Source organism: Lates calcarifer, unplaced genomic scaffold (assembly GCF_001640805.2).
Source record: "Lates calcarifer isolate ASB-BC8 unplaced genomic scaffold, TLL_Latcal_v3 _unitig_2045_quiver_3342, whole genome shotgun sequence".
In the NCBI taxonomy this organism is placed as follows: Eukaryota; Metazoa; Chordata; class Actinopteri; family Centropomidae; genus Lates; species Lates calcarifer.
Genome location: NW_026115940.1, coordinates 3,437 through 17,694, shown reverse-complemented (window position 1 = coordinate 17,694; position 14,258 = coordinate 3,437). Strand labels below are relative to the sequence as shown.

Genomic DNA, 14,258 nt, shown 5'->3' with positions numbered 1-14,258 from the left:
ACTAAATGTAACAGTAAACTGTTAAAAACTGTCAGTCTAGTCACTAAATGTAACAGTTAAGTGTCAAAAACTGTCAGTGTAGTCAGGAGTCACTAAATGTCACAGTAAGATGTCAAAATGTCAGTCTAGTCACTAAATGTAACAGTACAGTAAAGTGTTAAAACTGTCTCAAACTGTCAGCGTAGTCAGGAGTCACTAAATGTCACAGTAAGGTGTCAAACTGTCAGTCTAGTCACTAAATGTAACAGTAAAGTATTAAAAACTGTCAGCGTAGTCAGGAGTCACTAAATGTCACAGTAAGGTGTCAAACTGTAAGTCTAGTCACTAAATCTAACAGTAAAGTATCAAAAACTGTCAGTGTAGTCAGGAGTCACTAAATGTCAGTCTAGTCACTAAATGTCACAGTAAAGTATTAAAAACTGTTAAAAAACTGTCAGTGTAGTCAGGAGTCACTAAATGTAACAGTACAGTAAAGTGTTAAAACTGTCACAAACTGTCAGTGTAGTCACTAAATGTCAGTCTAGTCACTAAATGTAACAGTACAGTAAAGTGTTAAAACTGTCAGTGTAGTCAGGAGTCATTAAATGTCACAGTAAGATGTCAAAAATGTCAGTCTAGTCACTAAATGTAACAGTACAGTAAAGTGTTAAAACTGTCAGTGTAGTCAGGAGTCACTAAATGTCACAGTAAGATGTCAAAATGTCAGTCTAGTCACTAAATGTAACAGTACAGTAAAGTGTTAAAACTGTCACAAACTGTCAGCGTAGTCAGGAGTCATTAAATGTCACAGTAAGTTGTCAAAATGTCAGTCTAGTCACTAAATGTAACAGCTACAGTAAAGTGTTAAAACTGTCAGTGTAGTCAGGAGTCACTAAATGTCACAGTAAGGTGTCAAAATGTCAGTCTAGTCACTAAATGTAACAGTAAAGTATTAAAAACTGTTAAAAACTGTCAGTGTAGTCAGGAGTCACTAAATGTCACAGTACAGTAAAGTGTTAAAACTGTCACAAACTGTCAGTCTAGTCACTAAATGTAAAAACTGTTTGGACTTACAGATGAGTTTGTGTGATCAATCCGTGTTGTTGTCTGTGCAGGAGGAGAAGACGACAGCAGCTGAAGACCTGAAGTGGATGAAAGAAAACCAAAGTTAGGAAGCTGTTAATGAAATAAAAGAGCTCCACCATCTAACTACTGTGAACTGTGTTGAATTCCTGTTGTTCAAGTGAAAACACTAAACAGTACAGTAAAGTATTAAAAACTGTCAGTGTAGTCAGGAGTCACTAAATGTCACAGTAAGATGTCAAACTGTCAGTCTAGTCACTAAATGTAACAGTACAGTAAAGTGTTAAAACTGTCAGTGTAGTCAGGTGTCACTAAATGTCACAGTAAGATGTCAAAATGTCAGTCTAGTCACTAAATGTAACAGTAAAGTGTTAAAAACTGTTAAAAACTGTCAGTGTAGTCAGGAGTCACTAAATGTCACAGTAAGATGTCAAAATGTCAGTCTAGTCACTAAATGTAACAGTACAGTAAAGTGTTAAAACTGTCAGTGTAGTCAGGAGTCACTAAATGTCACAGTAAGGTGTCAAACTGTCAGTCTAGTCACTAAATGTAACAGTTAAGTGTCAAAAACTGTCAATGTAGTCAGGTGTCACTAAATGTCACAGTAAGATGTCAAAATGTCAGTCTAGTCACTAAATGTAACAGTTAAGTGTCAAAAACTGTCAGTGTAGTCAGGTGTTACTAAATGTCACAGTAAGATGTCAAAATGTCAGTCTAGTCACTAAATGTAACAGTACAGTAAAGTGTTAAAAACTGTCAGCGTAGTCAGGAGTCACTAAATGTCACAGTAAGGTGTCAAACTGTCAGTCTAGTCACTAAATGTAACAGTAAAGTATTAAAAACTGTCAGTGTAGTCAGGAGTCACTAAATGTCACAGTAAGGTGTCAAACTGTAAGTCTAGTCACTAAATCTAACAGTAAAGTATCAAAAACTGTCAGTGTAGTCAGGAGTCACTAAATGTCACAGTAAGGTGTCAAACTGTCAGTCTAGTCACTAAATGTCAGTCTAGTCACTAAATGTAACAGTAAAGTATTAAAAACTGTTAAAAACTGTCAGTCTAGTCACTAAATGTAACAGTAAAGTATTAAAAACTGTCAGTGTAGTCAGGAGTCACTAAATGTCACAGTAAGGTGTCAAAATGTCAGTCTAGTCACTAAATGTCACAGTAAAGTATTAAAAAACTGTTAAAAAACTGTCAGTGTAGTCAGGAGTCACTAAATGTCACAGTACAGTAAAGTGTTAAAACTGTCACAAACTGTCAGTGTAGTCACTAAATGTCAGTCTAGTCACTAAATGTAACAGTACAGTAAAGTGTTAAAACTGTCAGTGTAGTCAGGAGTCACTAAATGTCACAGTAAGATGTCAAAATGTCAGTCTAGTCACTAAATGTCACAGTACAGTAAAGTGTTAAAACTGTCACAAACTGTCAGTGTAGTCAGGAGTCACTAAATGTCACAGTAAGATGTCAAAATGTCAGTCTAGTCACTAAATGTAACAGTAAAGTATTAAAAACTGTTAAAAACTGTCAGTGTAGTCAGGAGTCACTAAATGTCACAGTAAGATGTCAAACTGTCAGTCTAGTCACTAAATGTAACAGTACAGTAAAGTGTTAAAACTGTCTCAAACTGTCAGCGTAGTCAGGAGTCACTAAATGTCACAGTAAGGTGTCAAACTGTCAGTCTAGTCACTAAATGTAACAGTAAAGTATTAAAAACTGTCAGTGTAGTCAGGAGTCACTAAATGTCACAGTAAGGTGTCAAACTGTAAGTCTAGTCACTAAATCTAACAGTAAAGTATCAAAAACTGTCAGTGTAGTCAGGAGTCACTAAATGTCACAGTAAGGTGTCAAACTGTCAGTCTAGTCACTAAATGTAACAGTACAGTAAAGTGTTAAAACTGTCACAAACTGTCAGTGTAGTCAGGAGTCACTAAATGTCAGTCTAGTCACTAAATGTAACAGTAAAGTATTAAAAACTGTCAGTGTAGTCAGGAGTCACTAAATGTCACAGTAAGGTGTCAAAATGTCAGTCTAGTCACTAAATGTCACAGTAAAGTATTAAAAACTGTTAAAAAACTGTCAGTGTAGTCAGGAGTCACTAAATGTAACAGTACAGTAAAGTGTTAAAACTGTCACAAACTGTCAGTGTAGTCACTAAATGTCAGTCTAGTCACTAAATGTAACAGTACAGTAAAGTGTTAAAACTGTCAGTGTAGTCAGGAGTCACTAAATGTCACAGTAAGATGTCAAAATGTCAGTCTAGTCACTAAATGTCACAGTAAGGTGTCAAACTGTCAGTCTAGGCATTAAATGTGACAGTACAGTATTAAAAACTGTCTCAAACTGTCAGCGTAGTCAGGAGTCACTAAATGTCACAGTAAGGTGTCACACTGTCAGTCTAGTCACTAAATGTAACAGTACAGTAAAGTGTTAAAACTGTCAGTGTAGTCAGGAGTCACTAAATGTCACAGTAAGATGTCAAAATGTCAGTCTAGTCACTAAATGTAACAGTACAGTAAAGTGTTAAAACTGTCACAAACTGTCAGCGTAGTCAGGAGTCATTAAATGTCACAGTAAGTTGTCAAAATGTCAGTCTAGTCACTAAATGTAACAGTACAGTAAAGTGTTAAAACTGTCAGTGTAGTCAGGAGTCACTAAATGTCACAGTAAGGTGTCAAAATGTCAGTCTAGTCACTAAATGTAACAGTAAAGTATTAAAAACTGTTAAAAACTGTCAGTGTAGTCAGGAGTCACTAAATGTCACAGTACAGTAAAGTGTTAAAACTGTCACAAACTGTCAGTCTAGTCACTAAATGTAAAAACTGTTTGGACTTACAGATGAGTTTGTGTGATCAATCCGTGTTGTTGTCTGTGCAGGAGGAGAAGACGACAGCAGCTGAAGACCTGAAGTGGATGAAAGAAAACCAAAGTTAGGAAGCTGTTAATGAAATAAAAGAGCTCCACCATCTAACTACTGTGAACTGTGTTGAATTCCTGTTGTTCAAGTGAAAACACTAAACAGTACAGTAAAGTATTAAAAACTGTCAGTGTAGTCAGGAGTCACTAAATGTCACAGTAAGATGTCAAACTGTCAGTCTAGTCACTAAATGTAACAGTACAGTAAAGTGTTAAAACTGTCAGTGTAGTCAGGAGTCACTAAATGTCACAGTAAGATGTCAAACTGTCAGTCTAGGCATTAAATGTAACAGTAAAGTATTAAAAACTGTCTCAAACTGTCAGTGTAGTCAGGAGTCACTAAATGTCACAGTAAGGTGTCAAACTGTCAGTCTAGTCACTAAATGTAACAGTACAGTAAAGTGTTAAAACTGTCAGTGTAGTCAGGAGTCACTAAATGTCACAGTAAAGTGTCAAACTGTCAGTCTAGTCACTAAATGTAACAGTAAAGTATTAAAAACTGTCTCAAACTGTCAGTGTAGTCAGGTGTCACTAAATGTCACAGTAAGATGTCAAAATGTCAGTCTAGTCACTAAATGTAACAGTACAGTAAAGTGTTAAAACTGTCAGTGTAGTCAGGAGTCACTAAATGTCACAGTAAGATGTCAAAATGTCAGTCTAGTCACTAAATGTAACAGTACAGTAAAGTGTTAAAACTGTCTCAAACTGTCAGCGTAGTCAGGAGTCACTAATGTCACAGTAAGGTGTCAAACTGTCAGTCTAGTCACTAAATCTAACAGTAAAGTATTAAAAACTGTCAGTGTAGTCAGGAGTCACTAAATGTCACAGTAAGGTGTCAAACTGTAAGTCTAGTCACTAAATCTAACAGTAAAGTATCAAAAACTGTCAGTGTAGTCAGGAGTCACTAAATGTCACAGTAAGGTGTCAAACTGTCAGTCTAGTCACTAAATGTAACAGTAAAGCAATAAAAACTGTTAAAAACTGTCAGTGTAGTCAAGAGTCACTAAATGTCACAGTAAGGTGTCAAACTGTCAGTCTAGTCACTAAATGTAACAGTACAGTAAAGTGTTAAAACTGTCACAAACTGTCAGTGTAGTCAGGAGTCACTAAATGTCAGTCTAGTCACTAAATGTAACAGTAAAGTATTAAAAACTGTCAGTGTAGTCAGGAGTCACTAAATGTCACAGTAAGATGTCAAAATGTCAGTCTAGTCACTAAATGTCACAGTAAAGTATTAAAAACTGTTAAAAAACTGTCAGTGTAGTCAGGAGTCACTAAATGTAACAGTACAGTAAAGTGTTAAAACTGTCACAAACTGTCAGTGTAGTCACTAAATGTCAGTCTAGTCACTAAATGTAACAGTACAGTAAAGTGTTAAAACTGTCAGTGTAGTCAGGAGTCACTAAATGTCACAGTAAGATGTCAAAATGTCAGTCTAGTCACTAAATGTCACAGTAAGGTGTCAAACTGTCAGTCTAGGCATTAAATGTGACAGTACAGTATTAAAAACTGTCTCAAACTGTCAGCGTAGTCAGGAGTCATTAAATGTCACAGTAAGGTGTCACACTGTCAGTCTAGTCACTAAATGTAACAGTACAGTAAAGTGTTAAAACTGTCAGTGTAGTCAGGAGTCACTAAATGTCACAGTAAGATGTCAAAATGTCAGTCTAGTCACTAAATGTAACAGTACAGTAAAGTGTTAAAACTGTCACAAACTGTCAGCGTAGTCAGGAGTCATTAAATGTCACAGTAAGTTGTCAAAATGTCAGTCTAGTCACTAAATGTAACAGTACAGTAAAGTGTTAAAACTGTCAGTGTAGTCAGGAGTCACTAAATGTCACAGTAAGGTGTCAAAATGTCAGTCTAGTCACTAAATGTAACAGTAAAGTATTAAAAACTGTTAAAAACTGTCAGTGTAGTCAGGAGTCACTAAATGTCACAGTACAGTAAAGTGTTAAAACTGTCACAAACTGTCAGTCTAGTCACTAAATGTAAAAACTGTTTGGACTTACAGATGAGTTTGTGTGATCAATCCGTGTTGTTGTCTGTGCAGGAGGAGAAGACGACAGCAGCTGAAGACCTGAAGTGGATGAAAGAAAACCAAAGTTAGGAAGCTGTTAATGAAATAAAAGAGCTCCACCATCTAACTACTGTGAACTGTGTTGAATTCCTGTTGTTCAAGTGAAAACACTAAACAGTACAGTAAAGTATTAAAAACTGTCAGTGTAGTCAGGAGTCACTAAATGTCACAGTAAGATGTCAAACTGTCAGTCTAGTCACTAAATGTAACAGTACAGTAAAGTGTTAAAACTGTCAGTGTAGTCAGGAGTCACTAAATGTCACAGTAAGATGTCAAACTGTCAGTCTAGTCACTAAATGTAACAGTACAGTAAAGTGTTAAAACTGTCAGTGTAGTCAGGAGTCACTAAATGTAACAGTAAAGTATTAAAAACTGTCAGAGTAGTCAGGAGTCATTAAATGTCACAGTAAGATGTCAAAATGTCAGTCTAGTCACTAAATGTAACAGTACAGTAAAGTGTTAAAACTGTCACAAACTGTCAGTGTAGTCACTAAATGTCAGTCTAGTCACTAAATGTAACAGTTAAGTGTCAAAAACTGTCAGTGTAGTCAGGAGTCACTAAATGTCACAGTAAGATGTCAAAATGTCAGTCTAGTCACTAAATGTAACAGTACAGTAAAGTGTTAAAACTGTCAGTGTAGTCAGGAGTCACTAAATGTCACAGTAAGATGTCAAACTGTCAGTCTAGGCATTAAATGTGACAGTACAGTATTAAAAACTGTCTCAAACTGTCAGCGTAGTCAGGAGTCACTAAATGTCACAGTAAGGTGTCACACTGTCAGTCTAGTCACTAAATGTAACAGTACAGTAAAGTGTTAAAACTGTCAGCGTAGTCAGGAGTCACTAAATGTCACAGTAAGATGTCAAACTGTCAGTCTAGTCACTAAATGTAACAGTACAGTAAAGTGTTAAAACTGTCAGTGTAGTCAGGAGTCACTAAATGTAACAGTAAAGTATTAAAAACTGTCAGAGTAGTCAGGAGTCATTAAATGTCACAGTAAGATGTCAAAATGTCAGTCTAGTCACTAAATGTAACAGTACAGTAAAGTGTTAAAACTGTCACAAACTGTCAGTGTAGTCACTAAATGTCACAGTACAGTAAAGTGTTAAAACTGTCACAAACTGTCAGCGTAGTCAGGAGTCATTAAAATGTCACAGTAAGTTGTCAAAATGTCAGTCTAGTCACTAAATGTAACAGTACAGTAAAGTGTTAAAACTGTCAGTGTAGTCAGGAGTCACTAAATGTCACAGTAAGATGTCAAAATGTCAGTCTAGTCACTAAATGTAACAGTAAAGTATTAAAAACTGTTAAAAACTGTCAGTGTAGTCAGGAGTCACTAAATGTAAAAACTGTTTGGACTTACAGATGAGTTTGTGTGATCAATCCGTGTTGTTGTCTGTGCAGGAGGAGAAGACGACAGCAGCTGAAGACCTGAAGTGGATGAAAGAAAACCAAAGTTAGGAAGCTGTTAATGAAATAAAAGAGCTCCACCATCTAACTACTGTGAACTGTGTTGAATTCCTGTTGTTCAAGTGAAAACACTAAACAGTACAGTAAAGTATTAAAAACTGTCAGTGTAGTCAGGAGTCACTAAATGTCACAGTAAGATGTCAAACTGTCAGTCTAGTCACTAAATGTAACAGTACAGTAAAGTGTTAAAACTGTCAGTGTAGTCAGGAGTCACTAAATGTCACAGTAAGATGTCAAAATGTCAGTCTAGTCACTAAATGTAACAGTACAGTAAAGTGTTAAAACTGTCACAAACTGTCAGTGTAGTCAGGAGTCACTAAATGTCACAGTAAGATGTCAAAATGTCAGTCTAGTCACTAAATGTCACAGTAAGATGTCAAACTGTCAGTCTAGTCACTAAATGTAACAGTACAGTAAAGTGTTAAAACTGTCAGTGTAGTCAGGAGTCACTAAATGTAACAGTAAAGTATTAAAAACTGTCAGAGTAGTCAGGAGTCATTAAATGTCACAGTAAGATGTCCAAAATGTCAGTCTAGTCACTAAATGTAACAGTACAGTAAAGTGTTAAAACTGTCACAAACTGTCAGTGTAGTCACTAAATGTCAGTCTAGTCACTAAATGTAACAGTACAGTAAAGTGTTAAAACTGTCACAAACTGTCAGTGTGTCACTAAATTAACAGTTAAGTGTCAAAAACTGTCAGTGTAGTCAGGAGTCACTAAATGTCACAGTAAGATGTCAAATGTCAGTCTAGTCACTAAATGTAACAGTACAGTAAGTGTTAAAACTGTCAGTGTAGTCAGGAGTCACTAAATGTCACAGTAAGATGTCAAACTGTCAGTCTAGGCACTAAATGTAACAGTACAGTAAAGTGTTAAAACTGTCAGTGTAGTCAGGAGTCACTAAATGTCACAGTAAGATGTCAAACTGTCAGTCTAGTCACTAAATGTAACAGTACAGTAAAGTGTTAAAACTGTCAGAGTAGTCAGGAGTCATTAAATGTCACAGTAAGATGTCAAAATGTCAGTCTAGTCATAAATGTAACAGTACAGTAAATGTTAAACTGTCACAAATGTCAGTGTAGTCACTAAATGTCACAGTACAGTAAAGTGTTAAAACTGTCACAAACTGTCAGCGTAGTCAGGAGTCATTAAATGTCACAGTAAGTTGTCAAAATGTCAGTCTAGTCACTAAATGTAACAGTACAGTAAAGTGTTAAAACTGTCAGTGTAGTCAGGAGTCACTAAATGTCACAGTAAGATGTCAAAATGTCAGTCTAGTCACTAAATGTAACAGTAAAGTATTAAAAATTGTTATAAACTGTCAGTGTAGTCAGGGTCACTAAATGTCACAGTAAGGTGTCAAACTGTCAGTCTAGTCACTAAATGTAACAGTTAAGTGTCAAAAACTGTCAGTGTAGTCACTAAATGTAACAGTACAGTAAAGTGTTAAAACTGTCAGTGTAGTCAGGAGTCACTAAATGTCACAGTAAGATGTCAAACTGTCAGTCTAGGCATTAAATGTGACAGTACAGTATTAAAAACTGTCTCAAACTGTCAGCGTAGTCAGGAGTCACTAAATGTCACAGTAAGGTGTCACACTGTCAGTCTAGTCACTAAATGTAAACACTACAGTAAAGTGTTAAAACTGTCAGTGTAGTCAGGAGTCACTAAATGTCACAGTAAGATGTCAAACTGTCAGTGTAGTCAGGAGTCACTAAATGTAACAGTACAGTAAAGTGTTAAAACTGTCACAAACTGTCAGTGTAGTCAGGAGTCACTAAATGTCACAGTAAGATGTCAAAATGTCAGTCTAGTCACTAAATGTAACAGTAAAGTGTTAAAACTGTCAGTGTAGTCAGGAGTCACTAAATGTCACAGTAAGATGTCAAAATGTCAGTCTAGTCACTAAATGTCACAGTAAAGTGTTAAAACTGTCAGTCTAGTCACTAAATGTCACAGTAAGATGTCAAAATGTCAGTCTAGTCACTAAATGTAACAGTTAAGTGTCAAAAACTGTCAGTGTAGTCAGGAGTCACTAAATGTCACAGTAAGATGTCAAAATGTCAGTCTAGTCACTAAATGTAACAGTACAGTAAAGTGTTAAAACTGTCACAAACTGTCAGTGTAGTCAGGAGTCACTAAATGTCACAGTAAGATGTCAAAATGTCAGTCTAGTCACTAAATGTAACAGTAAAGTATTAAAAACTGTTAAAAACTGTCAGTGTAGTCAGGAGTCACTAAATGTCACAGTAAGGTGTCAAACTGTCAGTCTAGTCACTAAATGTAACAGTAAAGTATTAAAAACTGTTAAAAACTGTCAGAGTAGTCAGGAGTCATTAAATGTCTCAGTAAGATGTCAAAATGTCAGTCTAGTCACTAAATGTAACAGTAAAGTATTAAAAACTGTTAAAAACTGTCAGTGTAGTCAGGAGTCACTAAATGTAACAGTACAGTAAAGTGTTTAAAACTGTCACAAACTGTCAGTGTAGTCAGGAGTCACTAAATGTCACAGTAAGATGTCAAAATGTCAGTCTAGTCACTAAATGTAACAGTAAAGTATTAAAAACTGTTAAAAACTGTCAGAGTAGTCAGGAGTCATTAAATGTCACAGTAAGATGTCAAAATGTCAGTCTAGGCACTAAATGTAACAGTACAGTAAAGTGTTAAAACTGTCAGTGTAGTCAGGAGTCACTAAATGTCACAGTAAGGTGTCAAACTGTCAGTCTAGTCACTAAATGTAACAGTAAAGTATTAAAAACTGTTAAAAACTGTCAGTGTAGTCAGGAGTCACTAAATGTCACAGTAAGGTGTCAAACTGTCAGTCTAGTCACTAAATGTAACAGTAAAGTATTAAAAACTGTTAAAAACTGTCAGTGTAGTCAGGAGTCACTAAATGTCACAGTAAGGTGTCAAACTGTCAGTCTAGTCACTAAATGTAACAGTACAGTAAAGTGTTAAAACTGTCAGTGTAGTCAGGAGTCACTAAATGTCACAGTAAGGTGTCAAACTGTCAGTATAGTCACTAAATGTAACAGTAAAGTGTCAAAAACTGTCAGTGTAGTCAGGAGTCACTAAATGTCACAGTAAGATGTCAAACTGTCAGTCTAGTCACTAAATGTAACAGTAAAGTAAAGAGTCACAAACTGTCTAGTCAGGAGTCTAATATGTAAAAAAAACTATTGTGACTTACAGATGAGTTTGTGTGATCAATCCGTGTTGTTGTCTGTGGAGGAGGAGAAGACGACAGCAGCTGAAGACCTGAAGTGGATGAAAGAAAAGCAAAGTTTTAGGAAGCTGTTAATGAAATAAAAGAGCTCCACCATCTAACTACTGTGAACTGTGTTGGATTCCTGTTGTTCAAGTGAAAACACTTAGTTTTTCTCTAATGTAGTCATGGGCACATTTTCCACTGATGAATATGTCTTTATTAAACACTTGTGAGAACATTCATCTTCTTATGATCTAATAGTTGTATCACAACAATGTTCAGTAGACATGTTCATAACTACATGAACCCTGAGCCCAACTAGTGTTTCCTTGTGGTCAAATCATTATCTTTGCTGTGATATGTTCAATTTTGTCTGGAATAAAATGATCAAATGTCTATCAAAACTTTTGAGCTGTATATTTCTATTTTGTTTTATACTTCTCTTTAAACCGAATTATCAAAAGGGATTCTATTCTAACTATACATATAGTTTCCATATTTTTGCAGCCACATTGTTGAAAAATCCTAATTCAAAATGATAAGTTACAGTAGCTTTAATTTGTTGCTCTTTGTTCCAGACAAGAGGTTTAAAGAAAAGAATAAACTAACACTGACCTGACAACATCTTCATGTCTGTCTCTTCCCTCTGTGATGGTTCCAGTTTGAATCCTGTGGAGAAAAACACAGCAAACATGAATGTAAAGATGTGACTCTTAACACGTCAAAATAAAAGCACAGAGTTTCTGGGTACTGAACTTCAAACTGTCAAAAGATGACAGAAAAGAAGACAGGAAATCTACAAAGAAACCAGAATGTGAACTAGGTGGATCTGGACTCATCAGAACTTGTCCAAGAGTTACATTTGTTTTCTACACAAAGACAGAAGAAGCTGCTCATATTCACACAACAGCAGTGGATGGACTGCACAGGGAGCAAGCTGACTGAGACAGAAGCACAACAATCAAGAGACATTGTCATCTGCCATGTTTGAGAGTCCACACTGGTTGTTGGTGTGCTGTGTTGGTCACATCACACACAATTAGAACAAAACTGTGAAATCTGATAGATCAGGTAAGATTTTAAAAGTCTTTTAGTGTGTGTCAGGCTTGAGGGAGAGAGACAGAGAGAGAGACCTGATGTTTCTTTGAACTGTACATTCATGAACTAAATAAACTTTCATAAAGAGTTAAGTGTTTTGTGATAAATCAAACTATTCAGACTTCAGATTAGTTACTGAAGATCTATCATGTCAGTGCTCTGTGTTGGACAGTTTATGTAAAGCGGGTTGTGAATTACCTGGAGGCCTCAGTCCTGGTCTCAAAGAACTTCTTCACTGTACGAAGACGAAGTGGAGACACCTGGAGGAAATCAAAGAGAAACATACAGAGGAAAATGATCAATACACTACTGCCTATTCCTCATCAACAGTTTAACCCCAAAACATCTTTAAGAATCAATAAAAATAAATATTTGGGAAAATTTAATTAGAATAATGATCTTCAATTTTACATTTCTATGTTAATTGTCAAGTAATCACTGGAGGAATCATGTATGTTACTGTGAAGTGCACAATAAAAACTTCCACAAAACTATTCTGAGTTTTTAAAAATGATTAGAACTATTACTATATTCTGATAATTTATAGACATGATATATGTAGAAGCTGAAGCTAAACTACATATATATACACACATACATATACACATATCTATCTATCTATCTATATATATATATATATGCAGCAGTTATAAATGATCAAAATACTCGGTTGAGCCAAAAGGGAGAGAGAGAACAAAGAGACAAAGAGAGCAAATGGTAGAATGAACTCGCTAACGTTGAGCCAGATTTGTATTTTCTATTGACACAGGTCCCAAATCCCACAGAGTTTTTATCAGCTGTGTCTGTCTCTACTAGCTCTCTGTACCTGTCAGTCCTCTGTCATTGAGGCGTCTTCTTCAGTAACGCTGTCGCCCGTTAACATTTTCAGTCATCATTTTCTCTTTTATCTTGCTACTACTGCTGACGTAAAGGTGTGCGCAGCTGCAGTACCCAAAATATTAGCATGTGTGTTTACTCCTGCGCTCTGTGCTGTGTGCACCGACATAACCTGACACCTGTACTATGAAGCAGAAACTGCAGTTAGACCCAGATTAACTGGGTTTTCAGTCTATGATAGTGGTTCACTTCTTATCGCAGTAAATCACCATGGTAACTTATGCTGAACAGCTAACCTGCTCCAGGGCAGGTTAACTTCAGAGGATCAGATCACTGAAAAGCTAGCGCCATCATTTCCTGCAGGATTCCGACAGGGATTCTTTACAATAATGTGACAAATAATAAAGATCAACAGACATTTTTATAGCTGTGTGGAATCCTTTTGTTAAGTCTTTCCATATGTCCACAACAATATTAACTCTCTCCTCTCTGCTTTGGCAGCAGAAACAGTCTGACATTACTGTCACTTTTTTATCTGCATCCCATATTCACAATGAATCAAATAAATCACCATCTGACAAAAAAAGCAAAACGCTCACACAGTAAGTAAAAAGCATTTATGTACTTATTTACAATAAATCCTCTTCCTGATATTGAGAGTTGAAAATTATTTCAGGTGTTTCTATTCTAGTCATGTGATCATATTGTTCACATTTCACCTTGTTAAATGTTATTTTTGGACATTGCTAGAAATGAAATGACATGCAGCTATCAGCATTGCTTGTCATATAATATTAGGTACCCCTACTCTCACATAAATGCGCTCGGGAAATCCTGGGTTGACTTAACGAGTTGATAACCAGTGTCCTAAGACCGACTGTGATTGTTAGGTTTAGTGAAGCCAGATAACGAACTGGCTTCATAGTGCAGGCCTCTGATGTGCTTCAAACTCTGTCCCAGCCACATAACTGGTTCAGCGTGGCACTATTCTCATTATCATTGGCTTTTTGTACTGTCTGTCAAAACACAGGTGGAATGAGTTTTATCGACGTTGTGATCGACCATGTCTTATATGTCTATGGACTATGTCTATTGACTATCGCAAAATATTTTGTTATTATAGCCCTAATTCAATACTAAACTCATTAAATACCAAGGATTTAAACAATAACACTGTGACTAACATTTCTAATTGAGCTCGTCAACACATTTTTCAGACAGGGTGAATGTTTAGGACACATACCTGTTTGGTTTGTCAGGTGAGAGCTGGTGTTTGTGTCCAGGCTGCAGCAGCTGAAGCAGTAAACCTGGAAAACACAAGTCCAACAAACAACTTCATTAATAAAGAAGGGTTCACCTCCAACACCTGAACAGTGCAGAAGAATACAACACTGAAAACTGAACACTAGAACCTTGACAATCACACACTGAGATCTGAGGTGAAATAAATTAATTATGTTACTAGTACATGACTTTATTGATCTCAGAGAGAAAAACTATTTTTAAAATCATTTTGAATATTTCAGCTCATACATTGTGACCTACTCTTGTGGCTTAAAAATTGTGGAGGGAGTACAGAGTTCAAAC

The 14,258-nt window shown here is 36.1% G+C and overlaps 2 long non-coding RNA genes across 3 annotated transcripts; one reads left to right on the top strand and one right to left on the bottom strand.

Annotated features, from left to right (window-relative positions):
• Nucleotides 1–856: 856 nt before the first annotated feature.
• On the bottom strand, nucleotides 857–13,979 carry LOC127139663 (uncharacterized). 2 transcript variants are annotated; one of them, XR_007809984.1, is made up of 8 exons: nucleotides 13,915–13,979; nucleotides 12,033–12,094; nucleotides 11,352–11,405; nucleotides 10,719–10,786; nucleotides 7,421–7,488; nucleotides 5,989–6,056; nucleotides 3,897–3,964; nucleotides 857–1,121 (listed from the first exon to the last, which is right to left on the bottom strand). It is a non-coding gene; the product is annotated as an uncharacterized LOC127139663 (long non-coding RNA). The 2 variants fall into 2 exon arrangements; XR_007809985.1 differs by lacking the exon at nucleotides 10,719–10,786.
• On the top strand, nucleotides 9,227–9,967 carry LOC127139664 (uncharacterized). Its single transcript, XR_007809986.1, has 3 exons — nucleotides 9,227–9,450; nucleotides 9,581–9,782; nucleotides 9,882–9,967. It is a non-coding gene; the product is annotated as an uncharacterized LOC127139664 (long non-coding RNA).
• Nucleotides 13,980–14,258: the final 279 nt, after the last annotated feature.